We start from the raw sequence: 16,810 nt of genomic DNA on the forward strand, positions 1-16,810 counted from the left end.
GACTCATCCTCAATGTGGGTGAGCACCATCAACTCAGCTCCCAGCATGGCTAGATCATAGCAGAAGGAAGAAAGTGGAATAAGCTGACTTGCTGTGTCTTCTGGCTGTTATTTTTCTCTTATGCTAGAGTCTTCTATCTGTTTCTCTTGCCCTTGGACATGAGACTTCCAGTTTTCTGGCCTTCGAACTCTTGAACTTACACTGGTGGTTCGCCAGGTTATCTTGGATATTCAGTCACAGGCTGGAAGCTGTACTGTTAGGCTTCCCTGTGTTTGAGACTTTGTTCTTGGCCTGAGCCACTACTGGCTTCTTTCTTCCCCAGCTTGCAGATGTCCCATCATGAGACTTCACCTTGTGATTGTGTGAGCCAACTGTTATTAATGAACACCCTTGTATATACATATATCCTATTAGTTCTATCGCTCTGAAGAACCCTGACTAATACAACCATTATCATGGATAGTACCAAAATAGCTAATATTTCTATGAGTTGTCCCTGGTACATGTGTATGATAAAGACTTCTCATTGGTTCAGTAATAATGAGGGAGTTTTTTTTCTTCATTCTCATTGAGGAAGAAGAGTCCATATATAGTACAAAGTAAAAAATTAAGTGGGTCCTTTTTTTATAGCTACTTGGTTGTGGTAAAGAAACCATAATATTGAAACCTGTTTGAATTTTCTATGTAGTATATACACAAATTTGGTTTAATTAATTGTATATTTAGGTAAGGGAATATTATAGTATAAAAATGAACAAACTACAGTGATATGCAAAAATGTAAATAAATTAGAAAACATTGAAGAAGTTAGACATAGAATATTTTTAAGTTACTTTATTGCCTTATTGACACACAGATTTTACTTATTAGCCAGAGACACACAGATTTTACTCATTAGCCAGAGATGGGAGAAAGAATCAGAAGTCACATCTTTGCTATTTGAGTAACATGTGGATAATTAGCCAAACACTTACCTCCAAAGCAAGATATAAAGACTTCCACTTTCCAGTTTCTGTTGTAGTGGTATTTGTCATTCCATGGTCTATGCAAATATTTAATCTACTTTTCCAACCACAAACTGGTAGGATGACAGTTATAGCCAGAAAAACACACACAGTAGAATGTAGTTGGAAAGATAAAAAGTTAAGATGCTAGAGCTATTAAAATTTAGTGTTAATTTTTAACAAGAAACCTCAAGATTTTCACTAAAGGAGGTATGATATTACATTCATATTTTGAAGATGTGGCAAGAAAGAGACAAGATTATGTGAAAAGTACTTGTTTACTTTCATGAATGTTTGGTTCTACATCTGGACCTGGAAATCTAAAATAATATGATTGTTATGTAGGGCCCCTACACATTTACTATTTCCCACCACCATGTGAGAATAGCTGTATATGGCAAAAAAAAAAAGGAGTATGGTCCTTGTTGGAGAAGATGGAATATGGGATGATTCACAAAACTTTGACACACTTATAGTAAAACAAGGTAGGAGGTCACTGCAGAGCAAAGAAGAGAGGCAGAGTACACATGAAAGTTGTAAATTTTTTGTTAGTACTTTCAGGTAAAATTTAATGACATATGAAATGAATAATACATTTCTTAATATAAGTAAGAGCATACGTAGTGCATAGCTTAAGTTTAAAACACTAACATCTGCATAGAATTTGAAGAAAAGGTGAAACAAGAATCTTCCTTATCTTTATAAAAAATCAAGCTGCTTACTTCTAACCTAAATGCCACAATCTCAATTACAAGTATAATCCTCCTTTTCTACTCCTCCTCTTCCTTTGAATTTCTTTCTTTCCTTCCTTCCTTCCTTTCTTCCTTCTGTCCTTCCTTCCCTTTCTTTTTTATTTTGTTGAGAGACAGTCTCACTCTGTCACCTAGGCTGGAGTGCAGTGGCGCCATCTCAGCTCACTGCAACCTCCTCCTCCCAAGTTCAAGCGATTCTCCTGCCTCAGCCTCCTGAGTAGCTGGGACTACAGGTCCATGTCACCATGCCCAGCTAATTTTTTGTATTTATTGAATGAATTTCTATGCTGAATTTCACTTCTATTAAGGACAGTCTTCTGGAGATCCTTATTTATCTATTATGCCTCCTTTTTTATTTTGTATCCATAACTTTCGTTTCATAATAACTCCCATTTAAATTAGAGATAGTTAATGCATTTTCAAACAGTATTGACTCTGGGCTCCATCAGTTTATGGTAAATTTTTCCCCAATCACTACCAATGAACATAACATTGTAAAATTATATAATCTACTTGCCTCTGTTCTCTTATTGGCAAAATTTGTCTAAAACTAATATGATTTTTATAATGTTTAAGAATTTATTGAGTTAATACATCCCACTTAAAATAACATCAATTATTTAATATAAAACAATACTACAACATACAGGGTCTTGATCTTGATGCTATATCTTCAGGTTGGTATTGATTTTGATAGCTTATCTTTAAGTTTCGTGGATCTTACAGTCATTCAAGTTTCATCTTATTTCCTTTTTTTCCATTCACAACTTAGTTTTATGCATTTTATCTTCTTTTCTTACTTCTGTTTTGTAATTTGTTTTCTGTTCCTGCCATTTCATTGAAATAGCAAACATTCCAGAATTAGTTAAAAAAAATAAAGTATTCAAATCAGATTGCAAAAACCTTTCAGTCATTTTATTGACATAATCTAGAATTCAATACTATTTTACTCTACTAAAATTCTTACTTTGATTTATGACTCACCATAACCTCACAGTTTTCTCTTATTTTTTACTTGTTACCTCTTCTTGATCAGATATGACAGTCTCTTTCTATAGTAAATGTGAATATTTTTATTTATTGATTAGTTCAATCAGTATTTACCAAGTTTCTTCTTTGTGCCCAGATGATCGCTAGATACAAAGAATGTGGAGACAATCAGAATCAGTTACTACCTTTGGCTATCTTTATTTTATTGATTGATGGGTATCTAAATAAAAATGTGATCAACATGAACGGAATAAATTTTGGAAAAAATTATGGAAATTATGTAAACATGTTTTGAATGTCCATGTTTCAATGGCTTTAAAGAACATCATTGCAAAAATTAATTTATCTAAGTATTTTCAATTTGTTGCCTATAATTTAAAGTTCAGCTCAGATACTTCTCAAGTATAATCACTGTATGACTTTTTTTGTTCTTGATTCTTTTTATGCTTGGGATCACAACAATGAAAGCAAAAAGTCTATCAATTTGGTGAGTGTGGGTTATTTGCCCAGCTGTGTCATCTAATAGAGTATATTATGAAGACATTACAAAATGACATATAGAGATTTATAGGAAATATTTTTTCACCATGTAAATCCTGGGACTTCTAATGTTTGAGACTGATTGTATGTAGGCTATCTGGACTCTAGAAGAATTTAGGGTCAATATTTAATTATTGACTAGTTATCAGAGGCTGGGAAATTTCACAAGGTTTCTAATTGTTCAGACCTTGTCTGACTCTGAGATTGTTCTCATGCTTAATTGATACACAAATGCTTTTTATGAAAAAATAGAACACTGGTCACATGTTTCATGTAGCAGTGTTCTTGACTCTTCAAATTATCACTGGCTGCAATATGTTCTAACATGTTTATTGTGAGCAAGTTTTGTGAGCTCAAATTTGAAACTTGCTTGTTATAATGCTAATCAAAGATCCACAAGGAGACAAGTGTTTCAGACTAACTTGGAAAATACATAGATTGTAAAGGAAAGATTAGCTCAGGGCTTTGAATTTATAACTCATGAAAGAAGAAAAGAACCTCTATGGAAGGAAGTTGTAAATAATACCTAATATAAGATAGTCAAATTGAAATCATGACTATGAGGCCCCAGATCTAATTGTAGTGGGGAATTGTAATGACTGTTCAATGCGCAAGCTTATAAATGTCTCCAATTGCTTAATGTTATTTCAGGAAACTAAGTAGAAATGAGTAGGACCCTAAGATTTAGAGAGGGATATTTCAGCAGACACAGACAACTTAGGAACTTGTACTCCTAAAATTCCTTGAACTCCTTTTATGGGCTAAATGATACCCTCCTTCTCTATCTAAAAACACTAATTTTGTGTTGTATAAGACTTTATAATAACTTGGACTGCAATAGTGATCTAGCAAGGGAATCTATGGATTCTGTAAGATCCAACTCTACCACTTCTCAATGCTTCAGTTCAAGAAAAGAATTGCAAAGTCCTCTCACATATACAGCAACATGAAGCACAATTTTATAACTTTGATGGACTGAACTAGAGTCCTATTTTTCATGTTAAACTACTAAAAATAATATTTATCAGGCCAACATTTTATAAAGATCCATTTATCCAGCAGTTTGAAGTAAATGTGTTGGTCCAAATTGTTAATTTTGTCATTGTCAGGCGTTTGGTTGGATAATTAAAGACTGGATTTATCATGGTTTATAGTAAATAAAGTTGAAATTTTATGACATTTTTAATATTCTACATAAAAATAATCTGTAGGCTGAGGGAAATGAAAATGTTACAGGACATGTATTATGTGAAATATGCTTAGAATCCATTTCACCATACCAGTGACATTAAAAAAATGCATTGGTAATAGGCATATCAATATCTTTGAAAATCTCTGTGGTGTTTTCCTTCTGTAGGGTAGAGATGGAAATAAAAGATGCTGAAATGTAACTGGGATCCACAATTTCAGTGGAAATAACAGATACCCATAATGGTAAAGGCTGGTTGGGTTATATTAACTACAAAAACTTGATTTGGAAAAAGTACCAAATCCAGCCAAAGGCCCAAAATTGTGCAGGTAACTGTAGAATTGCCTAATTGCTCATTTTACTTTTTGGAATAAAGTTTATGAACAGCCTACTATGACATTGCTTCATCTTTTTTTTTTTTTTGAGACGGAATTTCGCTCTTGTTACTCAGGTTGGAGTGCAATGGTGCCATCTCGGCTCACCGCAACCTCCGCCTCCTGGGTCCAGGCAATTCTCCTGCCTCAGCCTCCTGAGTAGCTGGGATTACAGGCACGCGCCACCATGCCCAGCTAATTTTTTTTTGTATTTTTAGTAGAGACGGGGTTTCACCATGTTGACCAGGATGGTCTCGATATCTTGACCTCGTGATCCACCCGCCTCAGCTTCCCAAAGTGCTGGGATTACAGGCGTGAGCCACCGCACCCGGCTGCTTCCTCTTTTATATACATGTATTGAACGCGTGTGTGATTAGATAGTAGATAGACAGACAGATAGATAGATAATTAGGTTGCCTATAGACACCTTGTAACATTCATCTTATAATTCAGAAAATCCAAGTTCCTATGTCTGTAGTAAGTACCAAAGTTAAGTAAACCTTTAACAAAATCTAGTAAAAGAATTCTAGGATTTTGGTGCAAAACTATCACCTATTTTCCTGAAATGTTGTCTCTATTAGAAAAATAGTCCCTGATTTACTATCCAGTTCTGGCGAATACTTAATATTAATGTTTGTCCATGGGCACCAAGAACCTATGCTACCTGAGATGGCCATTCTGCTGTGACAACAACAAAAAAAATATAAATGAACATTAGTAGCATAATTCTACTGTTAATGAGCATAACTATATAATAAAAGGACTGAGAAATTTCAGAAAAAACAAGTAAATCATTTTAGCAGATAAATAAGGCTCTCATGGGACTGAACAATAATTTTAAACCAATCTCAATACCTGCCTAGAGATTCATAGAGTAATTTCCAATATACAGAACAAAACATAGGGTTTACAGTCCCACTCAGGAGTGTCTCTTAAAAATGTTTAAACAGGCAGCCTACAGAATGGGGGACAATTTTTGCAATCTACCCATCTGACAAAGGGCTAGTAACCAATATCTACAAAGAACTTAAATCTATAAGAAAAAAAACAACCCCATCAAAAAGTGGGCAAAGGATATGAACAGACACTTCTCAAAAGGAGACATTTATGCTGCCAACAAGCATATGAAAAAAGTTCATCATCACTAGTAATTAGAGAAATGCAAATCAAAACCACAATGAGATACCATCTCACATCAGTAAGAATGGTGATCATTAAAAAGTCAGGAGACAACAAATGGTGGAGAGGATGTGGAGAAATAGGAATACTTTTACACTGTTGGTGGGAGTGTAAATTAGTTCAACCATTGTGGAAGACAGTGTGGTGATTCCTCAAGGGTATAGAACTAGAAATACCATTTGATTCAGCAATCCCATTACTGGCTATGTACCCAAAGGATTATAAATCATGCTACTATAAAGTCACATGCACACCTATGTTTATTGTGGCACTGTTCACAATAGTAAAGACTTGAAACCTATCCAAATGCCCTCAGTGATAGACTGGATAAAGAAAATGTGGCACATTACACCATGGAATACTATGTGGCCATAAAAAAGGATGAGTTCATGTCTTTTGCAGGAACATGGATGAAGCTGGAAACCATCATTCTCAGCAAACACAAGAACAGAAAACCAAACTTTGCATGTTCTTACTTATAAGTGGGAGTTGAACAATGAGAACACATGGTCACAGGGAGGGGACCATCACACCCCTGGGAACATCACATCCCCAGCCCCTGGGGATGGGCTGGGATAGCATTAGGAGAAGTACCTAATGTAGATGATGGGATGATGGTTGCTCCTCTCAGCTCTCTGTGTTCCCCTGCTGCTTTAATAGATCCCTGCATGGTTTCTCAAAGATTGACCTGCAGGGTCAGGGTTCTGTAACCCTTTTATTTTCTGTTTCTGAGAGCAGCACACCATGAGCTGGTTGTAGTTTATCATCTTGGCCCTGCCCTTGAATGAAATCCTTATTTCATTCTCATCCATTCCACAAGGCGGGTCATCTCAAAACAAAAGCATTTATCTCTTAAGATGTAACTAATGGGAATTTATAAAGCTATTTTTCATAGGTCTGTATGGCGTGGGTTCCCATATTTTCTTATCAGCCTAATGACATCATTCACATAAAGGTCAAAGTGGCAGCTGTGGAGAGGAATGTAAACACAATGACAAGAGTTAATTTTTTAAATGTCTTAAGAGTAGTCATTAATAAACCTCCATATAAGTACCACTGTGTATAAAGTCTAACCTATTGATGCAGGATCATTTCGTGGGACTCACAACAGAGGTTTCCCATTTACCCAGATTGCTCCTGTACCCCTTGCAGGAGGGAGCATGCAAGCAAACTAGTGTAGGAACAGGGAGTGAGCAAGTGTAGGAACTGGACAACCACTTTTGGGTGCTGGCTGGAACAAACTCCGTTTACTCAACTTCTCAGGCTCAAGCCATTGTGGGAGGGAGCATCTAGTCAAGGGAGTATGAGATCTGGCCAGCTACTTTTGGGTGCCAGCAAAAGCAAATTCTGTGTGGACCCCATGGCAGCATCAAGGTAGAGATGCCTGTGACCCCTTGAAGCTCCAGAGGGTGTGTTACAATGCACTTTCAGCTCAGCCATCTGTGGACGGCTTAGGCATTAACAGCTAAGTTAGTCCTTTGCCTTGTCGTGTGGGGCAGCTGCCCTCCACCAGCAAGAGCAAAAGGGCAGTGTGACAGCCTTTTTGTGGGGGAGTCATTCACACTCATGGATTAGTACTATCTGTGGATTTTTAAATAAAATTTTAAATATAGTTTTATTTGGTTTAGCTTAAAGGTACTGAAATGGAACTCTAATCTTGAACTTCAGATATATATCTTTATATATTATTAAGAAATAGTATGATATATCTATACATAGTTTTAGTCATTATTTTTAACCATGCATTTTACTTTTAGCCATTCGCCAGACTTCTGCTATGAAAGTAATTTCATCCCCAATTTATATTATTTATATTATAATTATAACTTGTCAATAGTTCTGATATTTATTTTCTTCACTTTTTTTTCTTGCTATATTTGAAGGAATTCAATGCTCACCATTGAATCAGAGATTATTCCAGAATGTTTCGATTTTTTTCTGGTTTGAATATATCATACAGAATATGCTTTCAATAAAGACTCATGAATATTAATTCTCTGAGATCAAGTTTGGCAATATTTACTCATTGACTTTAAGTAAGAATGACCATAATCTAAATCTTAATATCATGCACTTAGCGCTCACTTTCTTCCCTTCAGAACTGTGTAAATGATATTCAGTCTTCTATCTTTGAATGCTACTAAATAACTTTTGAGATCTAATAATTTTCTTTTTTTTAAAGTTTCCATTTTGACTAGGAGAAAATCATTACATTTTAAACTTAGAAGCTTAATTTTAATATGTTTTTATAAATTTTATACATTTTCCAGGCTAATGCTGTGTCTTTATAACATTGTTAATCTAAGATTCAATATATTCATTTTTATTTTAGGAATTAATTTTTGTTTCCAATAGATGGTGCCTTCTGTGTGTCCTTCCATAGCAAAAGGACAAAGAGGCAGACAAGCTCCCTCAGTCTTCTTTTATAAGGACACTAATCCTATTTATGAGGCCTCCATCTTTATGACCTAGTCAGCTCCCAAAGGCCCTACCACTTAATACCAACACATTGCAGATTCGATTTCAACAGGAATTTTGAGGGGACACATATATTCAGACTGCAGAGCACCCCAAATGATTTTATTGTGTACCTCTGCTACATGTGTATTTAATTATAAAAATATATTTATAGATTATAAAACATACATAAAAGATAAGCTAGAAATGATATAAAGTAAGCAATACTGTAAAAATAATTTATATTACTTATAATGTGGTATTTTTACCTGACATACCTGAAAAAGAAATCTGAAAAAATGTGTAGATACTAATGGAAGAAATGCTTTTGTCATAAATTAAGTGTCCAGACATGTGAGGATCTGTCTCTGGACTCTATTGTGTTTTACTGGTTTGTCCATCTTTGTACCAACATCAATATTTTAGTTACTAATATTTATAATAAATTTTGAAATCCAGTAGAGCAAATTTCCTAGCAAGGTTTTTCTTATTGTGGTAAAATACATCTAATATAAATTTACCATTGTAATTATTTTTTAAGCATTCAGTTCTGTGGCATTAAGTATATTCATATTGTAGTACAATCATTACAGCTATCCATCTGAAACTCTGTACCTATTAAACAATAGCTTCCTATTTCCATCTCCCCTCAGCCCCTTGCAACTACCATTCTACTTTCTCTGACTATGAATTTGGCTAATTTACATACCTCATGTAAGTGGAACCGTATAGTCTGTTCTGTTTTGACTGGCTTATTTCACTTAGCATAAAGTCCTCAAGATGTTGCAGCATGTGTCAAAATTTCCTTCCTTTTTAAGGCTGCACAATATTCCATTCCATTATGTGTGTGTGTGTGTGTGTGTGTGTGTGTGTGTGTATACATATATATATGTGGTGTTGTTTATCCATTCATCCACAGATGGACACTTGGGTTGCTTCTACTTTTTGTCTATTGTGAATAATCCTACCAAGTTTTTCTTCTTCAAGAGAAGCTGATCTATTCTAGGTTCTTGATATTCCATTTGCATTTTAGAATCTGCCTTTCAGATTACAGATCGATTTAGGGAGAACTGACAACTTTTCATTATGAGTCCTTGTTTTTCCACACAAGCATAATTTATTAAATACAGGATGTGTATAACAAAAGTACTTAAAATAGATCTTTGATATGTATCAGATATTGATCTTTTCTGGTACTCTTCATTTCTTTTTTCTTTCTTTTTTTTTTAACTTTAAGTTCTGGGGTACATGTGCACATCTTGCAGGATTGTTGCATAGGTACATACATGCCATGGTGGTTTGCTGTCTCCATCCCCCCGTCACCTATATTAGCCATTTCTCCCAATGTTATCCCTCTCCAGCCTCCCCACTCCCTGCTATCCCTCCCCTAGCCCCCCACACCCCAAAACACTCCAGTGTGTGATGTTCCCCTACCTGTGTCCGTGTCTTCTCATTGTTCAACACCCACCTATGAGTTAGAACATGCGGTGTTTGGTTTTCTGTTCTTGTGTCAGTTTGCTGAGAATGATGGTTTCCAGATTCATCCATGTCCCTACAAAGGACATGAACTCATCCTTTTTTATGGCCGCCTAGTATTCCATGCTGTATCTGTGCCACATTTTCTTTATCCAGTCTATCATTGATGGGCATTTGGGTTGGTTCCAGATCTTTGCTATTGTAAACAGTGCTGCAATGAACATACCTGTGCATGTGTCTTTATAATAGAGCAATTTACAGTTCTTTGGGTATATGGCCAGTAATGGGATTGCTGGGTAAAATGGTATTTCTGTTTCTAAAGCCATGATCCTGGACTTTTTAGCCTTCAGAACTGTAAGCAATAAACTTCTGTTGTTTATAAATTTAAAAAAAAAGAAATTAATTTTTGTTTATTAGGATAACTTTTAGTTCCATGTTTTCTCTACTTTAGGGACATCAGATTTCACTTGTTTCCTTATTAAAATATTTTGATATCCTCATTATTATTTTCTAATTGTTTTAATCAATTTTTACTATTCTTAGCTCATTGAGATTGCCTTAAATAATCTCAATTAGTAAATTCACTTTGTCATAAGCATTGCTTTCTATTTCTAATTTATTTATCAATTCTTTCAAGTGTTACTTCTCACAATTTAATTTGACATCTCACCTATCTCTTTTATCATTTAGTTTTAAAATCAGATTTTTGATCTAGTCTCCATTACCCTCACATCCTTATTTTACTTCAAATATCCTCTTTTGGGGATTCCATATTATCTCAAACTGTTTCTGCTGCCACAAAAAATAACAGAGTTTTGTCGATCTATAAAGAAGAGAAATTTATTTTCACACATTTCTGGAAACTTGAAAGTCCTAGATCAAGGCACCAGCAGTTTCAGCATCTGCTGAAGACCATAAAGGTTGCCTTCTTGGTGTTCTCACAGGGCAGAAAATATGGAAGGTAAATAGTGGGCTAATATGTATTCTTACATGGCAAAGAGTGAAAGAGAAGAAGCCCATCCCTTCAAGCCCTTTTTAAGGCTCCTAATTTCATTCATGAAGATCCTGTCCTCATGATTTCATCACCTCTTAAAGGCACACCTCTTAATTGGCAATTAAGTTTCAATACATAAATTTTAGAAGGCACATTCAGACCATAGCGTATGTTATGCTTGATTGCCTTCTTAGTCTGTCATTTAGAAAAAATTAATATTGTATAAATGGTTATTAGGTTGTGTTTTCTTATTGTGCTTTCTCAGTATTTGTTCCAAATTTGTATAGGTACCTTAAACTTGTTTCTAGGTTATCTGAGACAATTATTCTATTCAGTGTCCAAATTTGAAAGATAGTTATAATAACCCATTTATTATTGAAGCCTGATATTGGAGAAGTAGGGGAGAAGGCAACCCCAAATGGAATTCTGTGCAGTATTTTTTTTTCAGTGGACCTAGTCTACATAAAATAATCTTTTCAAAGCCTTTGTACCATGATTTCTGGACAAAGGGAACAACGCGTTCATTTCCAAATAGGAATACTCTCAACACTTGGCTTAAATTCAATCCTAAAGAGTCAGACTTGGTTGTCTCTTTTCCCATCTCAATTATTCCTTTCAATTGGCTTTTTAAAATATATGCATAGATAATAATAATTTACTGAATTGTATTGAAATTGTCAATTTAAGATCTAGGTAGGTGCTTAGGAGTTTTAGGAAAGAGTGTTAACAAAATACCATGAGATATGTGGAAAAAGAGAAAGGAGAGATTTATTTGTTACACAAAGTTACAATCTGCAGGCTAGGAAACAGAGTCTCCAGCTAATACAAAAAGCATATAATTTAGAGACAAAAAAGAGGCTGGACTTTATGCCTAACTGGACCAGTTATGCATACATATTCTAGGAATATCTATGAGAAGGTCAAACACGTGCATAATGAACAAACAGGTATGTTCATTCCATGTTCGCTTTGGCATGGAGACTTAACATTAAAATGAAATGAAACTTGTCAAAAAGTCAAACAGAGGGCATAAAGGCATCTTGTGCACAGTCATTATTGGCTGGTCAGAACCAGTCTGCGGTCAGTTGTTATGCTTCGGAAATAATGCTTTTAAAGTCCAGTCAGCTCTCCCAGAGAAACCACAGTAAGGGAGGAGAGTCTAATCATGATGTTAGACAGTCTGTCAACGTTGGTGGAAAAATCTTTCAGTTGTTGTTTTTCAGGAACTGGTGTCTGTTCAATTAGAAAATAAAGTTTGATGGCAATTATCAAGCAAGGGTAGCATTGAGGTGTGACTAACCTTCTGCCTTGCCAAAGCCACAAAATCTGCCTGGGTGGTGAGTTTGTTTTGTTTTGCTTGAAAGGTTAGGGGCTTAATTTTATTCACAGGTATATCCCCATGATAATTCAACTCTAGGTTGTTACTATTCCCAGGAATGTTGACAGAGCTAAGAAAATAAACTAGGAACTATGACTTTTCAAGAGAAGAAACTCTCCATCAACCCTAGGTTAGAAAGGAAAAGTAAAAGTGACATTTTAGAGTTCCTTAAGCAGTAGAGCTGTGGAAACAAGATAACGTGGTAAATGATAGAGTTGCAGAGAAGCACAGTCACTGTAAACAAGGTAGGCCAAGGTAGAGAAAGAGTAGATAAGATATTGGCTGCTTTCTCTTCTCCTTCTCTTTGATGTTCTGCAGGTAGCTTGCTTTGTATGACTATCATTAGAAGACCAGCTGGCAAAAATTCATGGGTAATGCAAACTGGATTAGTCATTGTAGCTGCAGTCTATACATGGACATACACACACACACTCTCTGAGGATCAACTTTCCCTAACAGCTGTTAGATGCTTCTGGCCCAGCAGTCCTGCTTCTGTGGGAATTCAGGCTGTAGCCTCTTGTTTTTCCAGGAAGCAACCAGACAGGAAGGTAGGTGTCCCCAACAATTACTGCTGCTGATAGCCAGGCAAGCCAAACCTGCTAGATCTTTCTGCCCAACAGTCTACTGCTATCTGAATTTTCTGAGCATCACAGCCTCTTACTGCCTTGAAAACACCCAGACTACAGGGTAGGCAGCTATAATCATCCCCTCCTCCAATAGTCAGATGGCCATCTAAACATCTATATTGTTTAGAGCTTCCAATCTAGTATTCCTGCTGACAGATGGAACCCTCAGTTGACCCAGAAATCATACAGATAACATATTAGTGCTGCCCTGCCAAGGATATGGCTTGAATGCCAACTGTGGCTCCTGCCTGAGAAAGCCCCATGGGCCAAAACAATCAACAATAGAAACAAGGACAAGGAGACAGTAACTGGAGACAAAACACAAACAGTCCACTACTTCAAAACCCAGGAGTGAACTAGAATTGAAGCCAGTCAGCCAGATCCACCTAATATCATAATCACTCACAGGAGTAAAAAGCAAAAAATTCCATCCAAAGGACAGCAACTTCAAATAATAAAGGAATATCAATCCACACAAATGAAAAAGAATGAATGCAACAACTCTGGCAACTCACAAAGTGAGAGTGCCTTCTTTTTTTCCAAATGACTGAACTAGTTCTTCAGCAAAGTTTATTAAACAGGCTGAAATGGCTAAAATGACAGAAATATAATTTAAGATATGGATAGAAAAAAAATCATTGAGATTCAGGAGAATGTCAAAACCCAATTCAACAAAGCTGAGAATCACAATAAAACAATGCAGAAGCTGAAAGATGAAATAGCCATTATAAAAAAGAAACAAACTAATCTAATGGAGCTGAAAAAACACACTACAAAAATTGCATAATGCAATCACAAAAGTAAGGGCAGAATAGACTAAGCAGAGGAAAGAATCTTGGAGCTTAATGAAAGACTCTCAAAATAATCAGTCAGGTAAAAATAAATAAAAATAAATAATCTCTGAGAAATATGGAATTATGTAAAGAGACAAAATCTATGATTTATTGGCATAACTGACAGAAACATGGAGAAAGCAAGCAACTTTGAAAATATATTTCAGGATATTGTCCATGAAAACTTTCCCAAACTAACTAGAGAGGCCAACATTCAAATTTGGGAAATGCAGAGAACACCTGCAATTATGCAAAAAGACCCCCCATCCCTAAGACAAATAATCATCACATTCTCCAAGGTTGAAATACAATTTAAAAATGTGAAAGGTAGCTAGAGAGAAGAGGCTGTTCACCTACAAAGGGAACCTCTTCTGGCTAACAGCAGATCTTTCAACAGAAAATCTACAAGCCAGAAGAGCTTGGGCCTATATTCAGCATTCTTCAAGAAGAAAATTTCCTGGCAAGAATTTCATATCCAGCCAATGTAATGCATTATGAAGAAGAGTAGATTTACCGATCTTTTTAGATAGGTAAATTTTCAGGGAATTTAACCACCAATGCTGACTTTTAAAAGGTCTTTCTGAAGAATGCTGAATATGAAAAGGAAATGGTTACCAACCCTTAAAAAACACATTTAAGTACTGAGATTACTGACACTATAAAGTAACCACACAAACCAGTCTGCATTACAATGAGCTAACAACACAATAACAGGATCAGATCTGCATATATCAATACTAACCTTCAATGTAAATAGGTTAAGGGTCCCTCAAATGGCACAAAGTGAAAAGCTGGATAAAGAAGCAAGATCCAATGTCATGCTGTCTTCAAGAGATCCATTTCTCATCTTATGATACCTAGAGGTTCAAGATGAAGGGATGGAGAAAATTCTACCAAACAAATAAAAAACAGAAAAAAACAGGGCTTGCAATCCTAATTTTAGATAAAATGGATTTTAAGTGAACAAAGTTCAAGGAAGATAAAGAAAGACATTATATAATGGTAAAAGGTTCAATTCAACAAGAAGACCTAAATGTCTTAAATATGTATGCACCCAACAATAGAGCACCCAGATTTATAAAGCAAGTTATTTTGTCTATGAAGACTTAGATTCCCATGCAATAGTAGTGAGAGACCTCAACACCCCACTGACAATATTAGACAGATCATCAAGGAAGAAAATTGACAAAGATATTGATCACCTGAACTCAAAACTTGACCAAATAGACTCAATAGACATCCACAGAAGTTTTTACCGAAACAACAGAATTTCTATTCTTCTCATAGTCATGCAGCTACTTCAAAATTAACCACATAATCAGACAAAATACAATAGTCAGCAAATGTAAATAAAAACCAAAATTGTATCAAGAATTCTCACAGACCAAGCACAATGGTAATAGAAATTAATAGTAAGAAAATTACTCAAAATGGTACAATTACATGGAAAATAATTATTGAAAAAAAACTACTACTGAAAGACATTTGGGTAAACAATGAAATTAAAGCAGAAATCAACAAATTCTTTGAAACTAATGAGAACAAAGATACAACATACCAGATTCTCCAGAACACAGTTAAATAGTTTTAGAGGGAAGTCGATAGCATGAATGCCCACATTAACAAACTAGCAGCACAACTAGAAGAACTAGGGAAGCAAGAGCAAACCAACTTCAAAGCTATCAGAAGACAAAAAATAAACAATCAGCTGAACTGAAGAAAATTGATACACATAAGAAACCAAAAACAAACAAACAAAAAATCAATGAATACAGAATTTAATTCTTTGTGAGAAATAAAAAGGAAAATATACTTCTAGCTAGAGTAAAAAGAAAAAAGAGCAAATATCCAGTTAACACAATTACAAACGACAAATGTGTTGTTTCCACTGACCACACAGAAAAACAAAAAACCATCAGAGCCTAAAATGAACACAATACTCCAAGCACACAAATTAGAAAATCCAGAAGAAATAATTTCTAGACACATTTAGCCTTCCATGACTGAATCCAGAAAAAATTAAATCCCTAAATAGACTAACATCAAGTTCTTATATTGAATAAATAATAAAAAGCCTGCCAACCAGAAATAGCCCAGGACCAGGTGGAGTCACAGCCAAATTCTACCTATGTATAGAGAAAAGATGATACTACCATTTCTTCTAAACTGTCTCAAAAAATGAGAATGAGGTAATCCTTCCCAACTCATTATATGAAGGCAGCATCATTCTGATACTAAAACCTGGCAGAGACACAACAAAAATGAAAACTTCATGCCAATATCTTTGATGAACATAGATGCAAAAATCCTCAACAAAATATCAGCAAACTAAATGCAGAAACACAGCAAAAAGCTAATCCACCATAATCAAATAAGCTTTATTCATAAGATGTAAGGTTGATTCAACATATGCAAATCAATAAATATGATTAATCACATAAACAGAACTAAACACAAAAAACATGATTACTTCAATAGATTAACAAAAGACTTTCAATAAAATTCAACATCTCTTTATGTTAAAAACCCTCAATAAAAATAAGCATTGAAGGAACATACCTCAAAATATTACAAACCATCTATGACTAAACGACTGCCAATTAAAGGAAAGAGGTTTAATTGACTCAAAGTTTCGTATAGCTGAGGAGGCCTCACAATTATGGCTGAAGGCAAAGGAGGAGCAAAGGCACCTCTTATATGGCAGCAGGCAATACAAGGTGTGTGAAAGAACTCCTCTTTCCACAACCATCAGATCTCATGAGACTTATTCATTATCATGAGAACAGCAGGGGAAGATCTGCTCCCATGATCAAATTACTTCCCACCAGGTTTCTCCCATGACATGTGGGAATTATGGGAGCTACAATTCAAGATGAGATTTGGGTGGTGACACAGAAAAAACATATCAGGCAATAAGGCTGATGTTTCTTCTGTGAGATATTTGACCATTGATCTTAAAGAAAAGAAACGACCCCATACTGACCTAAACTTTGTCCTAACTCTTATATTTCCTGTAAA

This window comes from Aotus nancymaae, unplaced genomic scaffold, assembly GCF_030222135.1.
Source record: "Aotus nancymaae isolate 86718 unplaced genomic scaffold, 86718_ANA_hifiasm-v0.15.2.pri h1tg000006l, whole genome shotgun sequence".
In the NCBI taxonomy this organism is placed as follows: Eukaryota; Metazoa; Chordata; class Mammalia; order Primates; family Aotidae; genus Aotus; species Aotus nancymaae.